Here is a 13,040-nt window from a genome sequence, read left to right as displayed (position 1 = left end):
ATGCTGTTCTCATTTACAAGCTCTGCTGCTGCTGCAGTCCCTATACACCTCACAGCCATTCTCCTCTGCCAGTAAAAAACTGATGCTGCTTTTTACCATTACAGCTACTCTGGTTTTTCATCAGGCATATACCACACCAAGCTCCTCATACCAAGAACATCCTGTATCACTATCCCTATTTTCTGCATTCTAACTTCATAGTCCTTATCTCCAGCTATCTCCCTGCTCAGCTCTGCTCTGCAGTCTCTGCTCTTCCAGTTCTCCCAAACCTTTGCAGCTGCCAGTAGCATCTTCTTTGTGTTCTACTGTCTGGCAGTAGCATCTTCTACCCGCCATCTTCTTTGGGCTGTAGCATCCTTAGAAAGCATTCAGAGAAGAGCTGTCAGGTAATAGGGATTGGAAAAAAAAACATAGAATCCAGTATCATACTAAAATATCACAGAGATATTAAGAGATGAGCTGACTATAGTTCACAAGTATTTCTACAGCAAGAAAATGTGATGCTCTGATCTCCACATGAGAGCATAACAGGACCAAGAACCTAGCAGCTTAGGAACTAAGTTGCAACATAATCACAAGGGCTGCTGAATTTTAAATGTTTAACCAAGAATTGCAAGATGTTCTCTTCCTTCAGAAAAATTTAAATGTAAATTGGATGCTTGTTTAGAATAGTCAACCAACTTGAACTCGAATCAGCTCAGGGAAATTCTGTGCCTTCAGGGAAGAGAGACAGAATGACTGAAAGCACCTTTCTGGAGCTACCATCCATCACTGTAGGAGGAGGGACTAGATGGGGAAGAATCCCAGAGATCAAAAGTAAAATGTAAACTAAAGGGTGAAATGCTAAAACCTCAGTTCATCTTCATTCTCTCACAACTCAATATTCTTCATTTGAGAAAGTGACCATAGAAAAGACTTTCTGTAAAGTCTGTCATCTGCAAACCTGCCAATGAGTTTTCAACGAAAAATCAAATTTAGGTTTTTCAGCCTTGATACACTTTGTCTTTATGAAACTACAAATGAAATACAACATTGGGAGTAATCTTACCCAGTCGTCTTAACTAATTCAGCATTTTGGATGCCTTAGTTTATGAAATTTATAGAGAGATTTCTGGCAGAGAAGGATGGCATTGTAACTTCAGCCTTTGTGAAATTAACTCACACCAGTTATTCTCAGTAGTACCATCATTATCTGCAAAACTGTGCTCAAATGAAAAATCAATAAATAAATACAAAGAAGAAAATTACAGAAAAAAAACAAAGTGCTATTAGCATTCCAGGAGTATAATAAAATCATAATTCTCCAAAGCAAACACTGAAGCCTGGATTTGCAAAGCAGTCACAGAGAAGGAGGTGTGCAAAGCTCATTCCAAATATAAGTTGGTCTAATATTTCAAAGACCCATTAGAGAGAACACATAGCATTAGCAACATCATGGTTTGTATTCCTGATGAACAGTCCTAGACAAATACAGAAGGTATCTAGTAAATTACTCTCTTGGGAACAATTTCTGTTGCTTAACAGGGGGAAATGTTAAATTTTAAAGATGTTAATCACTTGCTTTGTTTTATTCAGTCTGCACAGATGCATGTCCAGTGTGCATATAAACATATAAAATACAGGAATGATCTTCAAAATATTTATTTTCAAAATGTTGTGCACCTATGATCAGGGTACTTTTTTCCTCAAACTGTAGTCACACTAACTTGAACCGAACTGCTTAGGTGAGTAAAGGATTTGCACCATCAAGTTACCTACTGGAAAAGTTTAGCAAGGATATAATTGCACAGCCTTGTAAGGTGCAAATCTATGCCTCTGATGAGGAAAAGCAATGAGAAGAAACATTTTATTCATAGGGTTTAACTACATATCTAGAATTAAGTGTGTGAATAAGTGTTTTCAGGGGTTATGACTTTGCCCCTGCCACTAATGCACTCCGACCTTGAGCAAGTCATGTAAAACCAGATTCAGAGACCTCGAAATTAAATTCATACTGATTTCAGTCACTGGCAATCCTACTTGGTGCCTCTCTGCAAGCATTATTTTTCTTATCTTTAACAGATGAGCTCAAAATTGTCCAGGCCATAGTCCTTTTATGTCTCAGTTTCTCTCCCTGATGTTTATTAATTCTGACTGCTAAGCATGGTTGTCAAAATGGAAACAAGCATTAAGTTGTACTTTTATATCACTTAACTATCTTCACAAAGCAGGAACTGTGTAATTCTTCAGAATTTGTACTATGTGTTAGTTGACATCATCCTTCACTAGTATTGAACAGCACATAGTTTCAGCGCACAGCTGCTCATGTTGAATAAAGTGTGTATCTTTAAGCTACCACAAGCTGCTAACGATATTATTTTCCCTGTTGTCTTTTCTTTTAAAATAGGTGGTTACTAGCTGCAATTACAACTAAAGCTAAGTTCTCTTGGACTGGAGGAGCACCTGGCACCCAGGCAGAAACTGGGGCTCAGCTCTGTATTATTAATGAAAATGCCCTTCATATGTGGAGCAGACCCCAAAAAAGGTCAGAGAGTGAAATATTAAGTGATTTATAAATATAGACTGATTGTCCTGTCCAAACCATGTGTTTGAAAACCTCCATCTGGCAGACAATCATCTTCAATCAGGAAGAAAGAGCAGAGAAAGGAATATGAGGCAGGGCAGGGGGATCTGTAATCACTCTAACAAACTTTTGAGACACAGCCAATTTTTTCTTCCCTGCATTATATACACAGGCTCCAAAAAGCATCTTTTTTATGTTCTTGAATTTACTATATTATACTGTCAAACTGGGTTATCCACAGTGAACTTCCTACCCTTTCCTTCATTGCCTTCTTTTTTTTTTTTCTGCTAATCTTTGATCTATTATAAATCAGCATCATAGGAGATAAATAAGCAACCTTTAGCTAAACCATCAGGCTAAACAACTTCCACGTGGCCAGGCAACACAACAAAGTAATTACACCTGTGCATAGGCCATCTGTAGTCAGCACCCTCTTCCCTTAAGAGGCTGACCCTAAAGTATTCCCAGATTTAGTTCTTAATCCTACCTCTGAGTTGTGCAGATGCTCCCAGCACCCACTCAAAACCTCTTTGAACTTACTACGAATGTACTCAGCCTGGTAAGCTTGTTGGCCCTGATTCTGTTGCAAGAATGCGAATGTGGCCAAGGTTTCACTGGAATTTTTTTCCCAGCCCCTCAAAAAGACAGGCAGGATCTTCTCCTTTCTCACATAACTCACCTGTTAAAGATAGGTTAAAGTGTTCAAAAAAACATGTAGATAAGGCCATTAGTGACATTGTTTAGTGGTGGTCATAGCAGTCATGGACTGAAGGTTGGGCTTTATTATCTTAAATATCTTTTCCAGCCCAGTTGACTCTATGATTCTAAATAGTCATAACTGTGACAGCCATAGTTTGGAAACACCAATTTGGTCTCTGAGTCAGGACACTTTGCATACCATGTAAGAAATTCTCATTCTGTTATCCTTTCAAATAAAGTTAAAACTGTTTTTTCATTTTTTCTTCCACATCAGTAACCTGCACAAGGTTTGCACTCGAAATGAAAAATACTCCTTTCAAAATGACAAACACTGAACACAGGACATTTGTTACCACTAAAAAAAGACCTCTCTGTCTATGGAGGAGCATAATTCATTCACTGATACACACACCCACATTTTCTCTGGGGAGTTTCACAAATTCACATGCACTCCAACACTAAATTTTGCATTTCAATCTAGGCATTTGCTATAAAAGATGCATAAAATCTTATGTAGTCAGACAGAAGCTGTTCCCTATTGGCTATATAATAAGCACCTTAGGTGGCTCCTGAGTGTAAAATTATTCCAAAAGGGGTGTGAAAAAATTACACTGCATAAATTGATTCCAGATCCACCTGTTTCAGGTGCCAGCAAATATGTTTTGTTAAAGCCATCTGCTTGTCTTAAAAGCTAACAGTTTTTGAAGACTATGGCACAAGCAATCTGCAAAGTATATAAACTTCAGAAGCCCAAACTCTTAAACTGCAAATAGCATATAGATCATGTACATAGGATTTCGACTGGCTGTTCTGCAGGACTATGAGACAGCATCTCTGCTTAACATCTAAGCATCTCCAGCATCCGAATGTGTCCTCCATAGCACGAAGGGTTCAAGACTGCTGGAGGATCCATTTCACATCAGCAGCTCCTCACATGGTATTCCCAGTTAGGGAGGCTGCTTCACAGATTTGAAGTTATGATTAAGCTTTTGAGTGCAGTGCAATATTTGGCAGACATAAAACTGATGACTATGGTTCTTCTCTGCAGGTTGCTTCGTCTCAGCTGGTAACATGTTGCTGCAGAGTGGACAAAGTCAAACCTCTGAAACTGGCACGCTGCAGTTTATTTGGCTTTCGGCAACAGCCTAATAGGGAGTATGTTATATCTTGAAACTAGAAAGCCCATAAGCATTTAGCCTGCTCAACAAAGCAAGAGACCCACAGAGGTCAGACACTGCTATGGTTTGTGTTTGTCCAGACCTGATCATGTAGGATGCTGTTTCCCAGAGATATGTTAACCTTGTAAGATCAAGCTCCTTCACAGCAGCTTCTGGGAAGAAACTATCCTGTGCTGTCTCCACTCAACAAATGACCCCTTACTGAAAAACAATGAAATTACACAAATGATTTATAAACTCCCAAGGTGTTTGCAATTGATTTGGGGATTAAGACTAGTAACCATCATGTGTAGTTATGGTCTCATTTAAAGCTCACTAAAACATAAATAAAGACACATTAGTCCTTAACCAGCACAGTGCTTTGGTCTATGCTTAATTATAAGCACATGAATAGCCCTGTCACCAGGAAAACAGGAAACATCCTTCACATGTAAATTACCTCCCAGACTTACTACATTCTGAAACAAAACAAAGCTTTCTGGCTTATAGATAACAGTAACACTTCTAGAGTTATCACTACTTATACACTTATCATCAGAAAATCACTTTGAGCGATTTTGTGTGGACCTTAAAAATTTGTGCTTTATGTGAGTGCTGAGGCAGAGGTAACTTTGGGAGTCTCAGCGCTGTAGTCAAGGAGACCTTGCATACCAAAAGTCATAGTTCTGCTGTCGGAGCTCTGCTGCACTTTGCTCACATGGTTTGACCCTGGGGTAAGGAATAACTGCTGTCATGCAGTATTTTTCTTTTTTTTTCTTTTTTTTTTTTTTTCTTTGGACAGCAGTGAGAACGGAGGTGAAATAAATACTGCGCTTGAAGAATTATCTCTAGCAAGCAAACACTGTCCACATAAGTTGCAGGCTCAAATACCTGTCTCAGTCTTGTATCTCATATTCAAAGAGCTCCCACTGAAGCTAGCAAAAATTGCCACCATGGACAGAGATAGAATGAGTCCCATTACTGGGCATGCTGGCAGAGTCAGCAATCCAGTGTAAAAGGAAGAGAAACAATACTCGCAATAGGACTAGCTGACATACTCCCTTCAGTGAACTGAGTCTTTTTCCTTCTCAGAAAGAAAAAGAAAAAAGGCAACAGAAGGATAACAAAGAAGTGTTGACTTGATCCTCAAAGTCAACACCACCTATATTCAGACACAATCCATTTCACAGCACAGCAGAGACAGCACCGCAATACTCCACGGTTTGTCTCCTGGACTAAATCACAAGGATCCAACCTAAAATAGGGACAGTTCACCTTCACAGTATTCAGTCTGTAAAAGATAAATCCATCACTTAAGACTGATTTTGCAATCTCAGCAGGACTTGAAACTATGTATCTGCTGCACAACAAACACAAATGAACTTCACCCCCAGAAACCCATTCTGAATTGCCTCCCCCACTATCTGCAGATGATTAAATTTCTCTTTTTCAGTTCTACACCATAAATTATCTGGTTAGCCATGATCTGAAGTGGGGCAAATCCAGTTGCAGACTTCACACTGGACTGCACCTAAACTCTGGTTCTTGCCACTGCCCCGGCAGTGGAACACCTTCACCTTACTATGACAGACTCCTTATTTCTCACCACTTTCCCCTCTCTTAGGGCTGGTCTGCACTTGCCACTGCAGCTCTTGCCATGGAGGCAGTGAGCATCACTGAGAAAGATGGAGTCCAATGCATGGCATGGCTTTCGGATGACAGACCCTTGATAAAATTACCCATGGCTCCCAGTAAAAAATGAACCAAGAAATGCTAATCTAATGATTCCAGGCATATAAAAAAAAAAAAAATCTGAAAAGGCTTTTAAATGCATTCTAAACCAGTATTTTATAAGACGAATCAATATATTTCTCTAGGCTGGAAACAAATGAGCTCTCAAAAAAAGTTATATTTAGAGGAGAAAATGTTTGGTTTTCTTACTATGGAAAACAGCGATGACAACTCCTTCAAGGGTGTTTTATACGAACAATAATGCAAAGCTTGGGCTTCATCATGCACTCCCTAAAATCAGTGGAGTAAGAAAAGGTTACTGTTGTCAGCCTACTTATTGTGAACAAAAGTAGCTTTGCTATCATTGTCCTTAACTGACAGCATTGTACTTCCAAGCTTTCACTGATCAAACCGCGTATGGAAGTGATGCAACCACAAAGTAAAACAGTGACAGCTTTAATCTTGCATCTTTTACGCAGTCAGTTAACCTCCCTGATGTCTTTAGAAGAATTACCTGAATAAGGGCTACTGGATAACACCCTAAACTCACAGATCCCAGTAAATACAGCACACATAAGAAATCTGATGCACAGTGGATTGCTTTGTGGTATTGTTTGATACTGCCCCCTTTTGCCAAACAGCAAGTTAACAGCCTAGACTTCACCACAAAACTTTGCATGTCATGTATTTTTTTCAGGAAAACATATTCATGCAGATGGCCTTATTTAACCCTAGCATAACTGCTTACACGGTTATTAATCCTGACTACAATAGAAATACATTGTTCTAGCCATGGTAAATATGACAGAGTGACACTGCTCTCCAGGAACATTTCCTCTAACAAGGACCCATCAAGTCTCAGCCCAAGCCCTGCAGGACTATTGCAACTGACTACAGAGTAAGAAGCAAAAACTGTAAGGTGCAGATGTATCCTCCCCCAAGTCAGCTGTCTGCCTGGGCAATCATACTGGACAACCAAAGCCATCTTATTTGGGCTCTTCTTTCATCTTACTGCAAAGCAACTAAAATCCTACAGCACCACTTGTACTGAGTTTCTATCAGGCTACACATATTCCTGCTGAACCCATCCCCAAGCCATCTTTTCAAGTCTGTATGAACTGACCAGATCCACCCTGTTAAAAGTCATTCCTCACACAGGCCCTCATCCCCTACGTCTCTCAGTTCAAGCCTTTTGTCTTCCTTGGTTGTGCTTTTTCACTTTCTGGAGTTTGCACATTTTCTCCTCCCCAGTTGCCTCAGCTCTTTGAGGGAAGGGAGGGAGGTCACAGAGGGCAGCCACCGCCAATTCTATCAGCCTAATGGGCTGGTGGCACGAACAAAGCAAATACCTATATTTTGAATGGCACAATCTCTCTCCCCACCATGATTTCAGGATTAACATGGCCCTGACAGAGGAGGACAAAAACATAACCTCTGAGGAAAGAAAGAAAGAAAGAGAGGAAAAAAAGGAGAAAGTGCCTCCACTTCACTGAAAATCTAAGAGGTGTAACATAAAATGCGAAGATCCCCTACTGTAGCCTGCCTAGTGCAAAGTCTGTTTGTCATCCAATCCAAACTGAACAAAAAAGTTTAGTCCAAAAGGGATAAAAAATTTAAAAACATATTAATGATTCAAGTAGTTGTATAAAAATGAAATCTCTGTTAAAAAAAAAAAAAGTTAAGTATCACCAGGATTTTTCTTTTTCCCATTGCTTTCTTCTCTGCAGTTTATGACCAGTTTTCTCCCCTGGGTGCTTACAAATCACACATACAACCAAGAGAGCACTTTTCTGTATGAGTAGCTTGTTCCAACTACTCTCACTCCTCCTCCTTGACTTCACTCACCCAGGATCTCACTGATCTCAAAGAGCAGTCAGAATCAAAGCCCATTATAACTTTTAGCTTAGCGGGTTTCTATTTTGTTTGCAGTGCAGTCGGCTTGGGGTCTCAGCCTACCACTGAACCCATCCAGAGGCAAAGAGAGCAAACCTCTTGCTGCTCAGGCTATAATTTAGGAAAAGTATTTTCTGTAATGAGAGGGAACACTTGCATAACAAAAAATGAAACTTAACTATGATCCCAAACTGATCTATCCATATATAAATGGGGGGGGGGATAGGGGGGGAGGGGGGAAGAGAGGAGAGGGGATCAAAACCTAACTTAAAAACAAAACAAGAAAACTAGGACTTGGCATCTACCACGTTTGGAGACCTTTTTTAAGGGCAGGAAATTATCTAAGAGTCTAAACTGAACCAACAGAGGACTGAACCCTTAGGACACAGATACCTCTATACCTGCTCTATACATGGGCTCCACCTAAAAGCCCATGAACAGACAGGTTCAGTACCGACTTGCCAAGCACACCTTTTGTTTGTTTCCTCTGAGGCGTAACAGTAAGCGTGCTCCCGGGCAGCACCGGGGAGCAGATGGTAGTGTTGGAAAATACGGATCTTCAACTTTTGGTGCTGGTCTTAGAGCTGGATAGAGAAAGGTTGTTTCTGGCATCCCCCCTCACCCCCAAGTTTCTAACAATACACAGAGCTAAGGAGCTGCACAAGGCTCTCTACTTCCCTCTCCCTCTCCCCTTTGCTTTTGATCTCCATCAGGACGTGAGCTGAAATTTAATGGGCCACCCCTACCACAAAGACAAATTACCATCTGAAAAAAAAAAAATCATTACTATCCCTCTGTCTAGGCTATCCGGCTCCCCACCGCTGCACCCTCTTCCCTCTCGCCACAGCCCCGCTCGGCTGATTAGGAAGAGCTGGAAAGGTAGCAGGAGAGAAAGAGGGCAGAAACCACCTCCGCTGCCACCTCCAAGCTAACGTCCTCTCTAGCGCTGCCGGACTGCAAAACCAGCGACCAAAAAAGCCCCTTTCGCTCTGCAGCCCGAGGGGGAAGGAGGACGGGGGGCACCGAACGCCATACCCAAACACATCCCCAAGCGCCGCACGGCGCCCGACCCTTCCATCACCCCACGGCAGCCCAAGACTCCCCACCTCCCCGAGATCCCATCCCAGGGCCACCCGCTCGCCCCGTCCCCCCGCCAAGTTGGGAAGTTTGCGTGCCCCCCGCCCCGGGGCTGGGCCCACCGTCCGCCCCCCAGCCCGCTGCCTCGCCTCGCTTACGGGGTGGCCGCCGGGCTCTCGGTGTGGAGTTTACCGGCGCATCGCGCTCCGGCGGCCGCAGGAGCGGGGATAGCCTCGGCGCGACTCGGCTCGCCGCGGTTCGGCTCGGCTCGGCTCGGCTCGGCTCGGCTCAGCTCAGCTCGGCTCGGCTCGGCGGGGCGAGTGAGGGTGCGGAGTAGCAGCTCTGCCCAGCCCGGCGCTTAGGGAGCGCCTCCCCGGGCCATGCGAGCGGCTGCGGGCAGCATCCTCGCGGCGCGGCCGGAGTTGGGATCCAAGTCCTGCCCTGAGCTCAGCTGTGTCTTCCAGGCGGCTCCTATCAGCACGGCTTCAACTCTTTCCATCAGAGACCGGGGGGAGGAGGAGGAGGCGGAGAAGGAGGAGGTAGGGAAGGAGGAGGGAGCTAGGGGCTGGCAGCCCCAATTCGCACTGATGTCAACTAATATATTCAAAGTTCAACAGGGCATTTCTTCGCAGGCGAATAGCTCTAGCCGCCCTCCCCGCTGCTCGCAGCCTGCCGCCCCGGGCCGGCAGGGGGTTCCGCGGAGCCCCTGCAGAGGGGGCAAGAGGGGCTGGCCCGGGGGGGAGGGGTCGGGGATAGAGGGGGTGGCACACTTTTCGGGCGGGCAGGTTCAAGACCCGCCGGAGTGGGGAGGGTGGAAGAGAGGCACTGGCCCAGAGTGAGGATGAAAGCCAGCGGCGGCGCAATGCTTGTATTTAAACCCACCCCTTTCCGTGCCTCCTGGAAGGGGAAGGGCCGGCTACGTTGCTGTGTTTGGAATGGGAGCGGAGCGCATAGAGAAGAGGGGCTGCGGCTTCGGGGGAAGCCTCGGGCCCGACATGCAGACCCCACGGCAGCGGACCCTGGAGAGGCCCCCGGCAGGGCCTGCAGCCAGCAGAGAGTGGAGCGCTGCTCCCGTCTCCAGGGGCTCGCGGCTACGGCTGCGTCTCCTTGTCGCGATGTCTCCCTGCTCGCCGTGTGCGAACTGGTTCGAAGTGAGCCAGGGCAGTGAAGCCGCAAAGTTTTCTCATGCCGAAGCGGAGACGGCGGCGGAAAATCCGCGGCGAGTCGAGTACGCGACGCGGGGCGCAAAGGGAGAGGCAGCGCCGCTGTGCCGCTGCCCGGCGGCACCGCTGCGCTTCCCACCTCCACTCGCTGAGCCTGAGGCCGCCCGCGGGGAACCCCTGGGGGTGTTGGGGAGGCTGCATCCAACGTGGTTTTGCAAGTGGCTGATATGCCGAGATGTTCCCCCGCTACTGCACAGTGCCCGCGCACCGTTACCGGCGACCTCCTGAAGGCTCTGCTGATGGACAAGCAGCTGGGCAGTGAAAGGATGAAGAACGTCTGGGCTGGTTATGGACATTTACAGATCGCAAGATAAGAGCCTCACTTATTTATCAGCTGAATCCCCCAGATTGAATGGACTGCACTGATGCCACTGCATATATGTGTGTACATATATAATGATACTGGGATTTTTTCCATCTGTTAACTGATCCAGTTGTTCCTGTTGACAGTATGTGGTGGCTATAGAACAGTGTAGTTGTATGATGGCTCATCAGTGCTATGACAGCCAATTGTAGTGGCAGTGGGTGTTCTTCCAATTCCCATCTTGGAGCAGTAGCAGCACAGATCCACTAACACGATCATTATAAAATACATAATTATTCATAATTTCTCAGTTTTTGCTTAATCAAGTAACGATATCACTAAATCTGCTCATGCAACGCTCTTTTGGATACCGCTTGTACAAAACAGTCAATACATTATTTATATCTGCTTTCCACTTTAAAACTTGCCCTGGAAAGTGTAGGACAGGCAATGAGTACAAAATAATTGCAATGTGGCTATGTGTTCTGCTCAAAACTCAAACTCTTGGCTAAGCCTTAAATCAGGCATAGTCTGGAAAGAACTAAGAAAACTGTCCCATGCACACAGTGGCATGTGTCTGTCCCTCTTTTTCCACTCTCATCATCCCAAAGACCAACAACAAACTGAAAAAAACTCCAGCTGAGTTTTTGGTAATAGCATCTTCTTCGAGTACTGTCTTAATTTACATGTGAATAGTAAATGCCTTTCAGAGTCCTCCATTTCCCTAGTATTCAGGGTATCTTTCAGTTTAGTAAATTCATTTTTAAATAACAATGTACAGCAGCCTGGGTGATTGGAGCAGAACATACCGTGGGGTATCTCAGCTGGGACAGTGTTGAGCTGCTTTTTCAGTTTTACTGTAGAGGGGGTGGTTTGGTTATCTAGCCTCAGGGATAAAGCACCTCACCAAATGCCACAACTGCACATGTAATTTCCAGAAGACTCAGCTCAACCTTTCTTTCTCCTAAGACTTGATGAGGCACTGAGCATTTAACAGTGGTAGCATGAGACCATAGAAACTTAGCTTATGTCTGTCATAATTTAAAGATCTAATGGATAGTACTTTCAATTAAAGAGAAGATTGTTTGCCCTAAAATCTTCTATTAGCATTTTCCTGCTACTACTTTGCTGTTCCAACCCCCCAACCCCCCCCGCCCCCCAAGCTGGCAGTACTTCTGCTGGTCATGGGCATACATGCATTGCTTGGAGACCCACAGATAAAGGTGTGTATAAATTAAAGTCCTGTAATGTTCCCTTGTAGACTCAGGTCCTGACACCTCAATGCCATTACACAGCACGATGTCTGCAAAACCTCTGTCTGGACAGGGACACTACTCAAATCCTTTCAGTAAAGGGCTTATGATGCAAAGCAGTACAGTTCAAATTCTTTAAAAAAGAGAGGAATGCCGCAGGAAAATTCAGGGTATTGCATGTTAAGTGATCTATATAAAACAATTCGTTTTCAATTTCCAGATCCTAAGCTCCGCCAGGGAGAGGATGGACCGGGTTCCTGTCTCGGCGGAGCCCGTCCTGCCGCTGAGGCCGGCTTTTACCACTAGGTGCTGCTAGTGCCTCCCGGTGCGCCGTAACGGCCGGACAGAGCGGAGGACGGGCGCACGGCGGCGACGAGCCGCCCTGCCTGGGGGTTTACCCGTCTTGGGAAGAAGGAGGCACCCCCTTAGCTGGGTTCCCGCACACTGTGTGGGTCTGTGTAGCGCACAGGGTGGGCAGGCTGCGAGACCCGCGGAGGCTAGGGCAAGAGGAGGTCTCTCTGGCACCGGGGGCTGGCTGGAGGGGTGAAGGCTGGAGTGAGTAAGTATAAACCCCACCCCTCCTGCTCCCTACGAGTGGGAATGCAGCTGTCTGTAGAGAAAATAGGCCACCTTTGCTGCCTTCAAACACAGCGGTGCAGAGCAGTGAGAGAAACGGGAGAGTAAAACAGGAGACACAAGCTGCAGGGAAGAGGAGCAAAACTTAGGGATGGAAGGACTTCGGGCTGTAGGCATAAGGCAGCAGGATAACAGGTACTGTTGAGAACAAGAACCTGCAAGTGTAGTGCAGAGCTTTGGGAGGTAAGGAGAGATCTAAACCAGGCTATCTGTGAGTCAGGTCATCTGAAGACAGTACCTGAGCTACAGCTAGAATTGCATTTTGCAGCGTAACTCGAGCAGACAGTATTAGCCTGCATTTGCACACATCAAATCGATGTGGTGATGGCTGAGCTGGCCGTGCAGGCCTGCTTGAACTTCAGCTGCTATAGGCATTTAGGTAAGCTTTACCATAGGCGAGTCAGAGCTTAAGACAGTTCAGCAGTTCAGCTATCTGGGAAGCATCATTTCCTCAGATGCCACAACCGACAAAGAGATAGACAGCAGAATAGCAAAGGCATATAG

The 13,040-nt window shown here is 45.1% G+C and overlaps 1 protein-coding gene across 7 annotated transcripts in view; it reads right to left on the bottom strand.

Annotated features, from left to right (window-relative positions):
• SEMA5B (semaphorin 5B) overlaps positions 1–9,780 on the bottom strand; it is a 281,602-nt gene extending 271,822 nt beyond the window's left edge. For all 7 annotated transcript variants that reach the window (XR_009727959.1, XM_061370066.1, XM_061370069.1 and 4 more), the window contains exon 1: positions 9,279–9,780. The gene's annotated coding sequence lies outside the window, so the exon portion shown is untranslated. The remainder of the gene's footprint in view (positions 1–9,278) is intronic.
• Between the last annotated feature and the right edge of the window lie 3,260 nt (positions 9,781–13,040).

Source organism: Neopsephotus bourkii, unplaced genomic scaffold, assembly GCF_033783945.1.
Source record: "Neopsephotus bourkii isolate Nb327-2 ecotype Australia unplaced genomic scaffold, CSIRO-AGI_Nbou_v1 NB_1526, whole genome shotgun sequence".
NCBI lineage: Eukaryota > Metazoa > Chordata > Aves > Psittaciformes > Psittacidae > Neopsephotus > Neopsephotus bourkii.
Note: the sequence above shows the minus strand (reverse complement) of the source record. Positions and strands in the feature narration are given on the sequence as shown.